Source organism: Mustela nivalis (genome assembly GCF_964662115.1).
Source record: "Mustela nivalis genome assembly, chromosome: X".
In the NCBI taxonomy this organism is placed as follows: domain Eukaryota; kingdom Metazoa; phylum Chordata; class Mammalia; order Carnivora; family Mustelidae; genus Mustela; species Mustela nivalis.
The window spans coordinates 4,432,612-4,445,540 of NC_139040.1; positions in this window are offsets into that span (position 1 = coordinate 4,432,612).

Consider the following 12,929-nt stretch of genomic DNA (forward strand, 5'->3'; position numbering starts at 1 on the left):
GAGGTGAAAAAATGAAACAAGAAGAAACCAGAGAGGAAGAGAAACCATAAGAAACTCTCAATCTCAGGAAACAAACTGAGCATTACTCAAGGAGAAGGGGGTGGGAGCGATGGAGTGGTTGGGTGATGGATATTAGTGAGGGTCTGTGCTATGGTGAGTGCTGTGAATTGTGTAAGACTGATGAATCACAGACCTGTACCCCTGAAACAAATAATACATTACATGTTAATAAAAAAGGGGGGCGCCTGGGGGGCTCAGTCATTAAACATCTGCCTTCGGCTCAGATCCTGATCCCAGGGTCCTGGAATTGAGTTCCACATCGGGCTCCCTGCTCAGTGGGGAGTCTGCTTCTCCCTCTCCCATTTCCCCTGCTTATGTTCCCTCTCTCTCTGTGTCTCTATCTGTCAAATGAATACATAGAATCTTAAAAAAAAAAGGATTATGCGGGAATACTAGGAATAACTGTATGCTGAGAAATTAGGTAACATGAATAAAGTGTAGATTCCTAGAAGACACAAAGAACCAACACTGACTCAAGAAGATAGAAAGTCAAAATAGACCTATAACAAGAAAGAAATTGAGTTACTAGTTAAAAAAGCCTTCCTACAAAAAAAAAAAAATCAGGATCAGATGGCTTCACTAGTGAATTCTGCTTTTTAAACTTTTAAAACTCCTTCTGGGAATGCTGTGAGGAATAACATATAAATTACTTAGAACAGTGCCTGGCACACAGTGACTACTTGGTTTGCATTAGCTACAATTATGAAAAGTCTGTTGACTAAATGGCTGAAAAAATTAATGGAGTGACAAGATTAGAGGCAAAAGATGCTGTGAATATTCATGTTGTCTATTATTACAAGAGGCTGGGGCATGGCAGTGTTGAGAGCTCTGATCAGAATTCAAAGAACTAGGACATAAAAGGACAGAAGGATGGGGTGAGAAGCCGAAGGATAGGAAAATAGTAGTTAGCCCTGGGACAGGGCCTAGAAACTAGGAATCACAATGGACCAGAAAGCAGCCTTTGGGGGAATCAAGTTTGGCAACAGGAGCTGAAAAGCAAGCATCCTCACAGAAAACCCAAGAGGCTAGGAATATCACTAGACCCATCTAAGAAATGAGTCAACTAAGGAATCATGAGTTTAGATAATTGTTGGTTTGTAAGCTTTCCAGGAGATTCCTGGGTAATAATCTGAAATTGGCTTCCATGTGTGGAGGATAGGGAAAGATCAAAGAAAGAGGCAAGCCGCTGTAGATTGGGAGGTAGCAGGTTTAATAAGCAAGGGAACTTACATGTGAGGCTTGTCTTGGGTGGCTGCAAGGTAAGTTGATCTCTACACCCATCCACCAGAATCCTAAGAATTTATATAGAGGTCTTAACAGGGTTTAGTCACGTCTACCATCCAGATGGTCTCAACACCACATACTATCTCAAGGTTACATTATTTGGAAGTTTCTGGGAGCAGGGAAGGTAAGCAGAATGCACAGACCAAGGACAGGGAAGGAGGTGAGGAACCTCCTTGCTTGGCTCGAGCTCATGAGGCAGCTGGCAGTCATGCACTCTTGATGACCTCCTCCAACAGTAATTGGACCCAAACCCCATGATAATTGGTGGAGACAGTCATAATGAAATAAAATATACCACAAACAAAGGTAATGAATACACAAAACTCATCACTTCCTTATTCTTTTACTATAGTTTACTATTATCTATTTTCTTCAGGTTATTTACATATATTATATATGAATGGTGGAAATTTTAAATTTTAAATAGACTGAAGAGCAATGATGCAGCAGAAGCTCTGAACAAGCAGCATATAGAAATAAAATATGCATGGACCAGAGGGGAAAATACGTGATTGGGCAGAAAGGTGGGTGGAAATTGAAGAAGATTCAAGATACAAGATCAAAAAATTTTGTCATGGAGGTTTCTAGAGAGGTTGGAAGAGCTTTGAACTAGGCCACAGGGCCAGGATTAGCCTCAACAGGGTAGGGGAAGCCCCTTCTTTGAGATAGGCAGGTAGGATGAAAAGATGATTTGAGATGGGGGAAGGAAGTTTGAAGCTAAGATCCCATGACTTACTGACTGAAGTTCCAAAGTTACCCAAGAGGAAACACTTATAAATCATATGTTTAAAGATTTAACAGTGATGCTGCAAGAAATTGCATTACTGGAGTGATTGGGTGGCTCAGTTGATTGAATGTCTAACTCTTGGTTTTTGGCTCAGGTCATGATCTTGGAGTCAAGAGATCAAGCCCTGCATTGGGCTCCCATGCTGGGTGTGGAGCTTATTTGCTCTGGGCATGGAGCCTGCTTGGGATTCTTTCTCCCCTCTCCCTTCTCCCTCTGCCCCTTCCCCTGCTCATGCTCTCTCTCTCTTTCTCAAATAAATTAAATCTTAAAAAAAAAAAGAAATTGTATTCCCATATCACAGAGAAGCATCACAGAACAACAATGTTTTGCCAGCTCCGCCTGTACAAAAAGTCGTTGTAGAGAAGTGTAACAGGATTTACAAGTTTGACATGGCCACCATAACCTCGCCTTACAGAAATTCCAGAAAGAGTGCTGCAGAATCATGGAGAATTTCATTAATTCCTTGGAGCAAGTGCTATGACGAAGCAGAGACTCTGCATTGCCCCCTAATAGCCAATTTCCTCTTCTTCCATAATCATGAACCTTCACTTTCAGCTTCCTGTAAGTTAACTATAGCCATGTGACTAAGTTTTAGCTAATGAGACACTAGGGTCATGGAAGTGTCATGGGAAAACTTGCAGAAGCCCTCCTGATAGAGCCAGTGGTATGTGCCCTTTAACTTGCTTCTTCAGATCATCCTCATTCCTCTTGGCTGGAATGCTTAGAAGATGGCTGGGGTTGGAACAGCATCTTGGATCATTAGGGAACCTTGGGAATGGTGCCCATGTATGGTGAAAGAAAGAAGCTAGAAAGAATCAGGATTCCAAAGCACTTTGTGGGACAAAACCACCAAACCAGCCCTGAACTACCTACCTTTGGTCTTTCACATGAGAGAGGAAATAACCTTTCATTGCATGCGAGCTGCTATTGTCTCCAGTCTCTGGTAATCACAGCTATACCTGATCTTAACTGACACAGAAAACCACTAGACCAGGACCACAAAGTCTCCCAGGGACTTGACAGGCCATCCAGACTGTGTTCTGTCTGCAGCCTGGACAGAGGAAAACTGATCGCCTTTCAAAAGCCTTGCAGATAGTTGAGAAAATGAAAGGAATAGACTCAATAGTGAGGCTGGGTCAAATGGTGTAAAGGGGATTCTGTCCCACAGAAACCATGATGTCTGCTCCCCTTGCCGGAGATCATGCTATACTCATCAGACCACAGGATACGAAACCTCTGGCCTCTGCTCTTCTTCCCTGCCGTTTTTCTTTCTCACTTGCCTTACTGACAAAATTCTAAATCTTCAAAAGGAAAGATCAGTCTTCATACTCTTCTATTTCCCAGTACCCAATCCTGTGCTTTACATCCCCCATAGGGTCACAAATTACTGAAGAAGGGGGAAATGTTGATGATTTGGAACAGGAGAATTCTAATCAGATATTTGTCAGTTTCCTTTCAGAATATTCCTCCCTATACTTAACTTAAACTCCTTTCTGCATTAGTGGTTTACTTTCTCTGATACAGCTGCAGCTCCCCTAAGGTTTCCAATCCATTACAGGGCCACAGAATTCTCAGTGACATGGCTTTCCCCCATGAACTTAATGTTTGCTGTGCAGGCTGAAGGGAAGAGACAAAAGTGCAGATATTCTGAAGGTCAGTGTAAGGCATCTGCTGATTGTTTGTCAGCTGTGGAGTCAAGAGTAACATGACCATCCTAAGCACATGGGCTCTCCATCACCCGTCATGTCTTCTATGTTCCTTGAAGGTGCACCAATAGACAGTGGATGAGGCCAACCTTGGATCAACCCTCTGTGGCAAATAACACCTGTGAGGGTAGCTTAACATTCTGACCTGACTGACTTGCTTTAGGGATTCAGATTCCCTGTTGAATGCTGCAAGGCATGAGTTTAAAAAAAAAAAAGAAAGAAAGAAAGAAAAATTACATAATCCATCTCAAACCACAAGGCTTGAACATGTGGTTGTAATTTGTTCAGGTGCTGTTCTCTAAATTACATTAGGAGTGGGGGAGGGGAAGGCAGCTATGGTCTAGATGGTCAGGCAGAGCTCTGTTTGTCTATATAAGCAGACTTTCTCACATATTCTAGTCAATATGCCACAAAATGTGCAGACCCTATCAGTGAGCACAATAGTCCTCAACAAGTGAGAACAAAGCTAGGTGGCCCCTAGAAAGACCAAACCTACAAGTGAAACCCCATGTAATATGAAGAGACTACAATTTTATAAGCTTTTTCTATGAGCCAGGCCCTTGGTTAGATATCTGTCCATGTCAAGGTGTGAGATGGAAGGAAGGCAATAATCAAGGTGGCAGTGGTTAGCAGACCAGGTAGGACCTGGTAATGCTGGCCTAAGGGAACCTAACTCTGTCCAATGGGAGCCACTGACTTTTGATGACACCAGTGGTCTCTCACACTGCTAGGCTCGACAGAACGGTGTTAGCTTTGCTCCCCTCTCCTCTTCCCTACCCACCTCAGTGCCTGTGCCTCCATGCTCATTCAGTCATCAGGGTCCACCAATTTTAACTCAGACACATCTCTAGCTCTCTTCCTCTCATGCGCACTATTTAAATTCAGGTCCTAATCATTTCTTGTCTTCTAACTGGTCTCCTCTCTCAGGTTCTTCCCATCCCCTCTCCACACTACTGATGGGGGACTTTCTAGAAGCATTGACAAGGTCACTGATATAGGCTCTGGGCTTTCTGTAGGTAAGGGGAGGAAGTCTCCCGTTGAAGACCAGCCTGTACAAACAGTGATTTTGTGCACTGACTCTGGTGCTCCACCCAGCCCCTTAAGGGGAAGGAAAACAGGGACCTTACAGTTTGCCACCCTTGGAGGGAGTCTGACGGCAAGAAGTGTGCAATGAAAAGAAGTGGGCCACCCAGAAATGTGGGCCTGTTACCTCCTCTGACCTCTATGCAAATGATCGGTGCTCTCTGTTGGACTCAAAAATAGTCTTTGCACTTCTTACAGCACCTTTCATCAGAGGATCTCACAAAAGGAGTTCAAAACAGTCTCCTCACAGACCTCTTAAGCAGGCATCCCTGTCCCAGCAATGCCTAAGGGGGCAGAAGAGAGAACAGGGTTCTAGCATTTCCTTGGGAGATTTCCATTCTGCTTCTTAATTCCTTCCTGGTCCTCTGAAATCCAAAGTATAATCCCACTTAATAGGAAGAAAATAAACAAACAGCATTCTGGGTGTGTGTGAGAGAGAAAGAGGGCATGGGGTGAGAGAAAAGAAAGGCAGAAGGCAGAAAAACCAACCAAATGATTAACAATGGTTGCTACCTCCTCTGGGAGAACAGACAGGGCCCTCTATTCACTTCTGGGCTGCATGACTGTTTTCGCAAGAAGGTATAGTGATTAATTGCCTGGGTAATATAAAAAAGCAATTTCTTTCTAAGGTAAAATATCATGAATATTGGTGAAAAAAATAGTGAGGTATTTTGAGGGGAGTAGTATACTAGGACCAGGACGTTTTCACTTATATGCAGAATCTAAAAAACAAAACCAATGACTAAACAAAGAAAATCCAGTAATTAACTCACAAATACAGAGAATAAACTGGTGGTCACCAGAGGGGAGGGAGTGGGGATGGGCAAAATAGATGAAGGAACAAAGAGGTACAAACTTCTAGTTACAAAATAAATAAGTCACAAAGATGAAAAGTACAGATAGGGATTATAGTCAATAATACTGTAATAATTGTGTCTGGTGACAGATGGGAACTATATTTATCATGGTGAGCACTGAGTAACGTATAGACATGTCAAATCTCTATGTTGTACACTTGAAACTAATACAGCATTGCATGTCAACCACACTTCATGATGTAAAAAAACTCAAACCACCAAAATGGTAATTAATAGATATTTATATTGAATAAAAATATAAATGAATATTATACTCATTTCTCCAAAACAAGTTTTAGATGCTGTTTTTCTCAGATTTAAAGATATTGAAAGGAAAAATTTTTAATAACATGTTATCAATAGAAGGTTCTTATATCGTAATTGTGATGGTACACAGCTTAGTGTCAAAACTCAGAACTGTACAATAAAAAATGGTGAAATTTGCTATACGTCAATTATGGTTCCCAAAATTAGTAAAACAATAAATACCATTTGAGTTAATTGTTCACAAGTAACTACCACTTTTAACTGAGGATTTATTGGTATGAGATTGTTGATCAGCTTAAATGCAGTATTTCATGGTGAGCTTGATACCGTCATTGATACCATTTCACAGATGAAAGAACAGATGCTCCGAGATGTAATTTGTCCAGTCACATGACTAGTAAGAAGCTGATCTGGAATTTGAGTTCACAACTGTGTGACATCCTGCACTGTGTAAGTGCCCTTTCCTAGGGTGCACTGGGGATGGTGCATTCCACCCCATGGGACTGTGTTTGCTGCTGGATGCCCTTGGCCTCTCTGGGAAGACTCTGGTGTGAACTCATTTCGAGTCTGTGCTCAACTGTGTATTCAGGGTCGCTCTTCAGGTCCGAGTGATGCCAAAGCCACCAAAGACAGTAACCCTGCTCACATTTCCACCACCCTGTCCCAAAGCAGCCTTGGGAGTTAATGCTGTAGGTGTCCACTTAGTCTACTTCTGACTAACCATCTGCCCGTGGATGGACCAGCCCCATCAAACAAGAAAACCAGAAGCAGTCTCATCTGCCTAGTGTCACCCAGCCTGTATTTACTCCGTGTCCACAGGCTCAACTATGGTGTACCCTTCAGTCTCCAGGGCAGTGCCCAACCCCTACACCAGGTAGCTCTTAGTGGGTCCAGACATAATTCGAGGAGAGTCAGGGAACAGGAGTGACATGTCAAATTATTATTTGCTTGCTGGTTTGTAGGCTCAAGCCACCCAGGTGTTCTGCCTGTGGGAGGGAGGAAAGCACCTCTGTGGCAGGACAAGTAAGGGCAGTGTGGACCTCCTACAGGGGGACAGAGCTGCAGGAGACATTGGCCATCAAAAAGTCTCTGCACTGCCCTTTGGTCATCAGCCGTTCAGACGCAGAACCCAATGGCAGAGTCCAGATGGGAGCAGTGCAGTGAACCTGGCCATAGGCACCTACATGGCAGGAGCTGGAGAGAGGGGCTGGGGGGCAGGGGCTGGGGGGAGGGATCCTGGAGAAAGTCACATGACCAGGGGAAGGGTGTGAGCTTGGGAGAAAGTCAAGGGTCTTGAGGGGGCACAGGGTTTGGGGAGAGGGGTCTTGGGCCTGGGGAAGGGCTGTGAACAGGGTGCGGCAGTGGGGCACTTCTGTGTCTAGAGAAAGCTGCAGGGTCTGAGGTCAGCAGAGGAGCTGGGATGATGGTGGAGTAAAGGGCTCTGAGCAGATTCATTCCTGGGAATGAAGTGAGATGCGGAGCGGAGAGTATTCGGAGGAGGCGAGCGGGATCTGGTGAAACGGTTCAGGATCAGGAGAGAGCCCAAGGCTCTCCGGCGGAGCACAGGGTCCTGCGGATTTGGAAAAAGCACCTCAGAGGTGGGAGGTTCCGGAGGGCAACGTGATCCAGGGAAAGGATTGAAAATGCAAGAGAAGGGCAAGGGGTCTCAGGGAGTGGCTTGGGGTTTGGAGTAAAAGCCTGCTCTGGGGGTGAGAGATGGGACTTGGGACTGGGACTGGGGAACGGATGTGGGGAGGGGTGCAGGATCTAGGAAAGGAATTCGGATTGGAGGGGAAGGACTCAGGGTCTAGGGAAGAAGCACAGTGTCCCAGTTAGGCGCACACAGAGGGCGTGGGGAGGGACGTGGGATGGGAAGGGGGTTAAGGACCCAGGAAAGGAACAGAGAGCCCAGGGGAGGAGCGTGGGGTCCTGGGAAGGGACGTGGATTCCGGAGAAGCAACATGAAGTCTCTGGGGGTTGGGGACACAGGATGGGGCCTTACGGGACTGAGCCAGCGCTTTACCGGCTTCAGATGTAGTCGTTGTCCACATCCCGGCAAATGTACCACAGGATCACGTAGAGAATGAGCAGGATAGCGAAGAGGAACAGAGCCCCGAAGATGGCCTTGGTCACTGGGGAGACCAGAGCTTGCATGGTCCCACTGAGGGCCGCGGAGGGACCCTGAAGGAGGGACAGCGACAAGAGCAACGCTAGCTGCCACCTGCGCCTGCGGAGAGGAGCCCTGGCAGCGAGGAAACTTGCAGGGGCCCGCGTTCCCGGCAGCGCCTGCGCATTGCCCAGAGCGCCTGGGACCAAGGGCTTGCCCAGCGCAGGCGAAGACAGAGGTCCCCGCGTTCCTGGGCACAGGATCCTTTCTGGTGCGGTGTACCCAGGAGGGTCTGCCCTTGGCCAGTCGGAATTAAAGGAGCTAAGGACTGAAAGAGGACAGTCGGGCACTGGTGGGGCTCCCCCAGAGGGGGCCCGGGAGTCTCCTTGCGGATCCTAGGCTGGGGAGAAACGTAGAGTCTCCGCTCTTTGCCCCAGAGTGTCCCAAAGGATGCTCCCATTCCTCTTTGTGCTTTAGGGACACTTTGGGGCAAACAGGGGAGACCCTACTGTACACATTGTCCTGCACACAATGACTGGTTCCCTGCTCTTTGTAACCACCCCTCAGGTGGGTCATTAAGCAGCAGCAGGGGGCCAAATGTGGCAGGGACTCAGGCCAGGGGCCATTTGATCAAATCCCAAGCCTTCTAGAGGACTACCAGGGCACATCCAGAATCCTCCTGGAGGAAGCCCAAGGCTGCTTTTTCTATACTGCACCTCACTCTTCTCTGGAAGGACATAAAGTGACTGTTTTGGGGGCCAGATGCCATAGGTCTGACTTCCTTCCTCCACTCTGTTGTTCACCAGGAGTTCTGATCAGTAGCCTCTGCATCCCTTGGAGGCTGGTTAGAAGCGGGATCTCAGGCCCCACTCAGCTCTAGGAAGCCAGAGTCTGCCTATCAGCAAGGTTCCCAGGTGACTCCAGAGCCCGTTACCACACACTCCTAGAGGTTTTGTGGTGATTGGGCTTCTGCCTTCTGTACCCTGTGACTCACTGAATTCAGGGGCCTCCTGTGTTCAGTTTTCAGGAGTAATCAGGCAGGATTTCTTGAATGGAGACTTTGTAGAAACTCCCATTACTGAGCACATTCTGCCTAGCCAGAGCTGTGATTTCACCCACTCTGAAGAAGAAACCTTTTCATTACTCAATAACGAAGACCACAGAAAAAAAATGGTCCTGACTGGCTTAAAGTAAAAAGAGAATGAACCCTTCTTCTTCTTCTTCTTCTTCTTTTTTTGGAAAAAAAAAAAAGGTTTTATTTATTTGCCACAGAGAGAGAGAGCGCACAAACAGGGGGAGCAGCAGGCAGAGGGAGAGGAAGAAGCAGGCTCTCTGCTGAACAAGGAGCCTGATGCGGGGCTCGATCCCAGGACCCCAGGATCATGACCTCAGCTCAAAGCAAGCACTTAACCAACTGAGCCATCCAGGCACCCCAGGAATGAACCCTTCTATGACGCCCCCACCACCTCCTGAAAGCTCTACTCTTGGTTTTCTCCTTCTCTCCAGGTGATTTCTCACGTGGAGGCAGGCAAATAAATAATCTCTGATTTCTGTACTCTGCACATGTGATCTAGCCTAGTGTAGTGGGAGGGAGAAATGGTATTTTACAAATGGAAATGTCAGAAAACCTGATTGTCAGATTTGAAAACATGAACTACAAGGGCCAGTTCCCACAGCTGCCAACAGGAGGCGCACCAGTGACTTTCAGGAAAGCATTGAGGTTGGAGGTTGCCAAGGCCACTATCACCTTGTGGGGTGTCCCGTCAAATGCAATCTCTATATTGTGAAGATGAATGTCTCTGAACAGGTGTAGCTCAGTTCGAGCAAGGAGCAAGGAGTATTTTTCCTTGGTCTCTGGTGCCACATTCCTTCATTTCTCACTGCTTTCCTGAGTTAGTTTATCTTGATTCTCTGTACTGAATCTTTTCTCCTTTTATTTTTTTTAAAGATTTTTTAAAATTTATTTGCTAGAGAGAGAGAGAGAGAGCAAGCGAGTACACACAGGCAGGCAGAGAGAGCGAGAGAAGCAGGTTCCCCGCTGAGCAAGGAGCCTGATGTGGGACTTGATCCCAGGACGCTGGGATCATGACCTGAACCAAAGGCAGCAGCTTAACCCACTGAGCCACCCAATCGTCCCTCTTTTCCTCTTTTAATGGCAACTTCTCTTCCTCAGCATCAGGCCAGTCCAGGGACAATCCAGTTAGTTAGATGTTAAGTGCCAACAGGGTACCAAGAGGCTGCGGCTGACAAAACAGCAATTTGGTAAGACGGAATCCAGGATTAGAGTCTAGCAGAGTCCATAGAAAGGCACGCAAATGCCTAGGGTAGAGGGAGGTGTGATATTTGCTTACACAACCGAAAAGAGGTGTTCAGACGAGAGGTGAAGGGGTGAGATTGGATTTCAGTGGCAGAAGAGGAGAAGGCTTCATGGAATAGGTGACAATAGGAGACAGAGGGGGAAGACGGCCACAGGAGGAAAAAATGTCCAAGCAAAATATTATCGTGATGGGCAGTCCTATCTGGAAATAGTGAAGGGGCATTCTGTGGCCAGGACATAAGGTACATGGGGCACAGCATGGCAAAAAGATCACAAATGCAGATGCTGGGTTATGAAAATGAATGAAGATGTTCAGCTGTGGGAGAAACATTGAGCCAGTGTGGGGCCAAGTGTTGTCAGCACTTCTGAGCTTTTAAGAAGCTTAAGGTGTGATTCCAAACCTTGATGTGACATCTCCCAATTCTAAATGCTGGTGATCACTGTGGGAGTGAGAAAGCGGCCAGTCTCTATCTCCCACACTGGCGTATCTGGTCCCTGATTTCCCACATGGGTGTCCCTCTGCTTTTCCTTGCCCTTCCCTTCCTAGGGCCACACAGTGCCCAGCAGAGGTAGACCTTGGGGGTAACAGGTGGGAGACAGGAAAGAGTCGATGGGAAGGGGTGAAGGAGGGCCAGGGGAGAGTGACTCCTCACCCCCTCTCATTTCTCAATTTCTGGGAAGGTAGACACTACCATCAAGCCTGGGAAAGAAAACTCCATGGTGATTGGAACTGCCAAGTTCTGTTGCTTCTCTAGACAGACAAGGGATAAATCCCTGGCAGCTGCTCTCTTTATCTATGTCACCCACAAAGCTCAGATGAACAATTTCTTTAGCACCTTTACTGACATGTATTTTTTTGTGCTTTTTAAAAAAAATTTTATTTTTTTATAAACATATAATATATTTTTATCCCCAGGGGTACAGGTCTGTGAATCGCCAGGTTCACACACTTCACAGTACTCACCATAGCACATACCCTCCCCAATGTCCATAACCCCACCCCCCCTTCTCCCAACCCCCCTCCCCCCAGCAACCCTCAGTTTGTTTTGTGAGATTAAGAGTCACTTATGGTTCGTACTGCCATATATTTGACATAACAACAATTTGCTCTTCACTCATTTTGTGTAGAATTCAATGCATTTTAATATTAACTACAATTGTAGTCGAATGTTTTTTCTGTATATGTTGAGGTCATCATATTGGTTTTGTGCTTTATTAATATACTACATTACATTAATTGATTTTTGGATTGTTAAACAACCATGCTTACCTGGAATAAATCCCATTTGATCATAGTGCATAATCCCTTTTTACACTGTGCTGAGTTCAGGTGGTTAGTATATTGAGGATTTTTACATCTATAGTCATTAAGAATACTGGTCTATAGTTGTATTTTCCTGTGTTGACCTTATTTAGTTTGAGTATGAAATACTGGTCTCATAGAATGAGTTGGGAGGTGTTCCTCTCTCTTCAATTTTTTGGAGGAATTTGTGAGGATCGCTGTTAATTCTCCCTAAATGTTTGGTAAAATTTACCAGTAAAGCCATCTTATAAATGGAAGTTTGTGCCTTTTGATAACCTTCATCCAATTACCTCATTCCCCAGCTCCCACCTCTGGTAGCTACAAAACTGATCCCTGTTTCTTAGTTTAGTTTAGTTTTGTTTGTAGATTCCATATATAAGTGAGACCATACAGTATTTGTCTCTGACTATTTCACTTAGAATAATGCCCTCAATACCTATCTATGCTATTGCAAATGAAAGGATTTCCTTCTCCTTTATTGCTGAATAATATTCCATTGTATATACCAATTTTATACTTTTTTTAAAAAAGATTTTATTTGTTTATTTGAGAGATAGGGAGAGCATGATCAGGATAGGAGGGGCAGAGGGAGAGGGAAAAGCAGACCCCCCACTGAGTGGGTCCTGGGATCATCCAGAGGTCCTGGGATCATGACCTGAGCCAAAGGCAGATGCTTAACTGAGTGAGCCACCCAGGCGCCCCTATACTGTCTTTATCCATTTACCCATTGATGGACACTTAAGTTGTTTCCATATCTTGGCTATTATAAAAAATGTTTCTATGAGCATGGGCGTACAGATACTCTTCAACACAATGTTTTCATTTCCTTTGGATATATTCCCCAAAGTGTAACTGCTGGATTATATGGGAGTTCTATTTTTTCTAAAAGCTTTAGTGGCTCAAGTCTGGGAATTGAGAGGCTATGACTCTTTGACTTTGTGATTCATGTTATACTTTTGTTCATTTGATTTAGAACTTTTATGATTACACAAATAAAATAATAATTTATTGGGCTTTCTATCTATTTTACTGGTAAGAACACCATGATTAACTAGCCAATACATAGACCCATAAATCAGACTATTCGGATAGCTGGCTGTGGCTATAACCACAATGACCTTGCCCTTGACAGTTGTGGGCTTCCCTTTGATCCCGGCC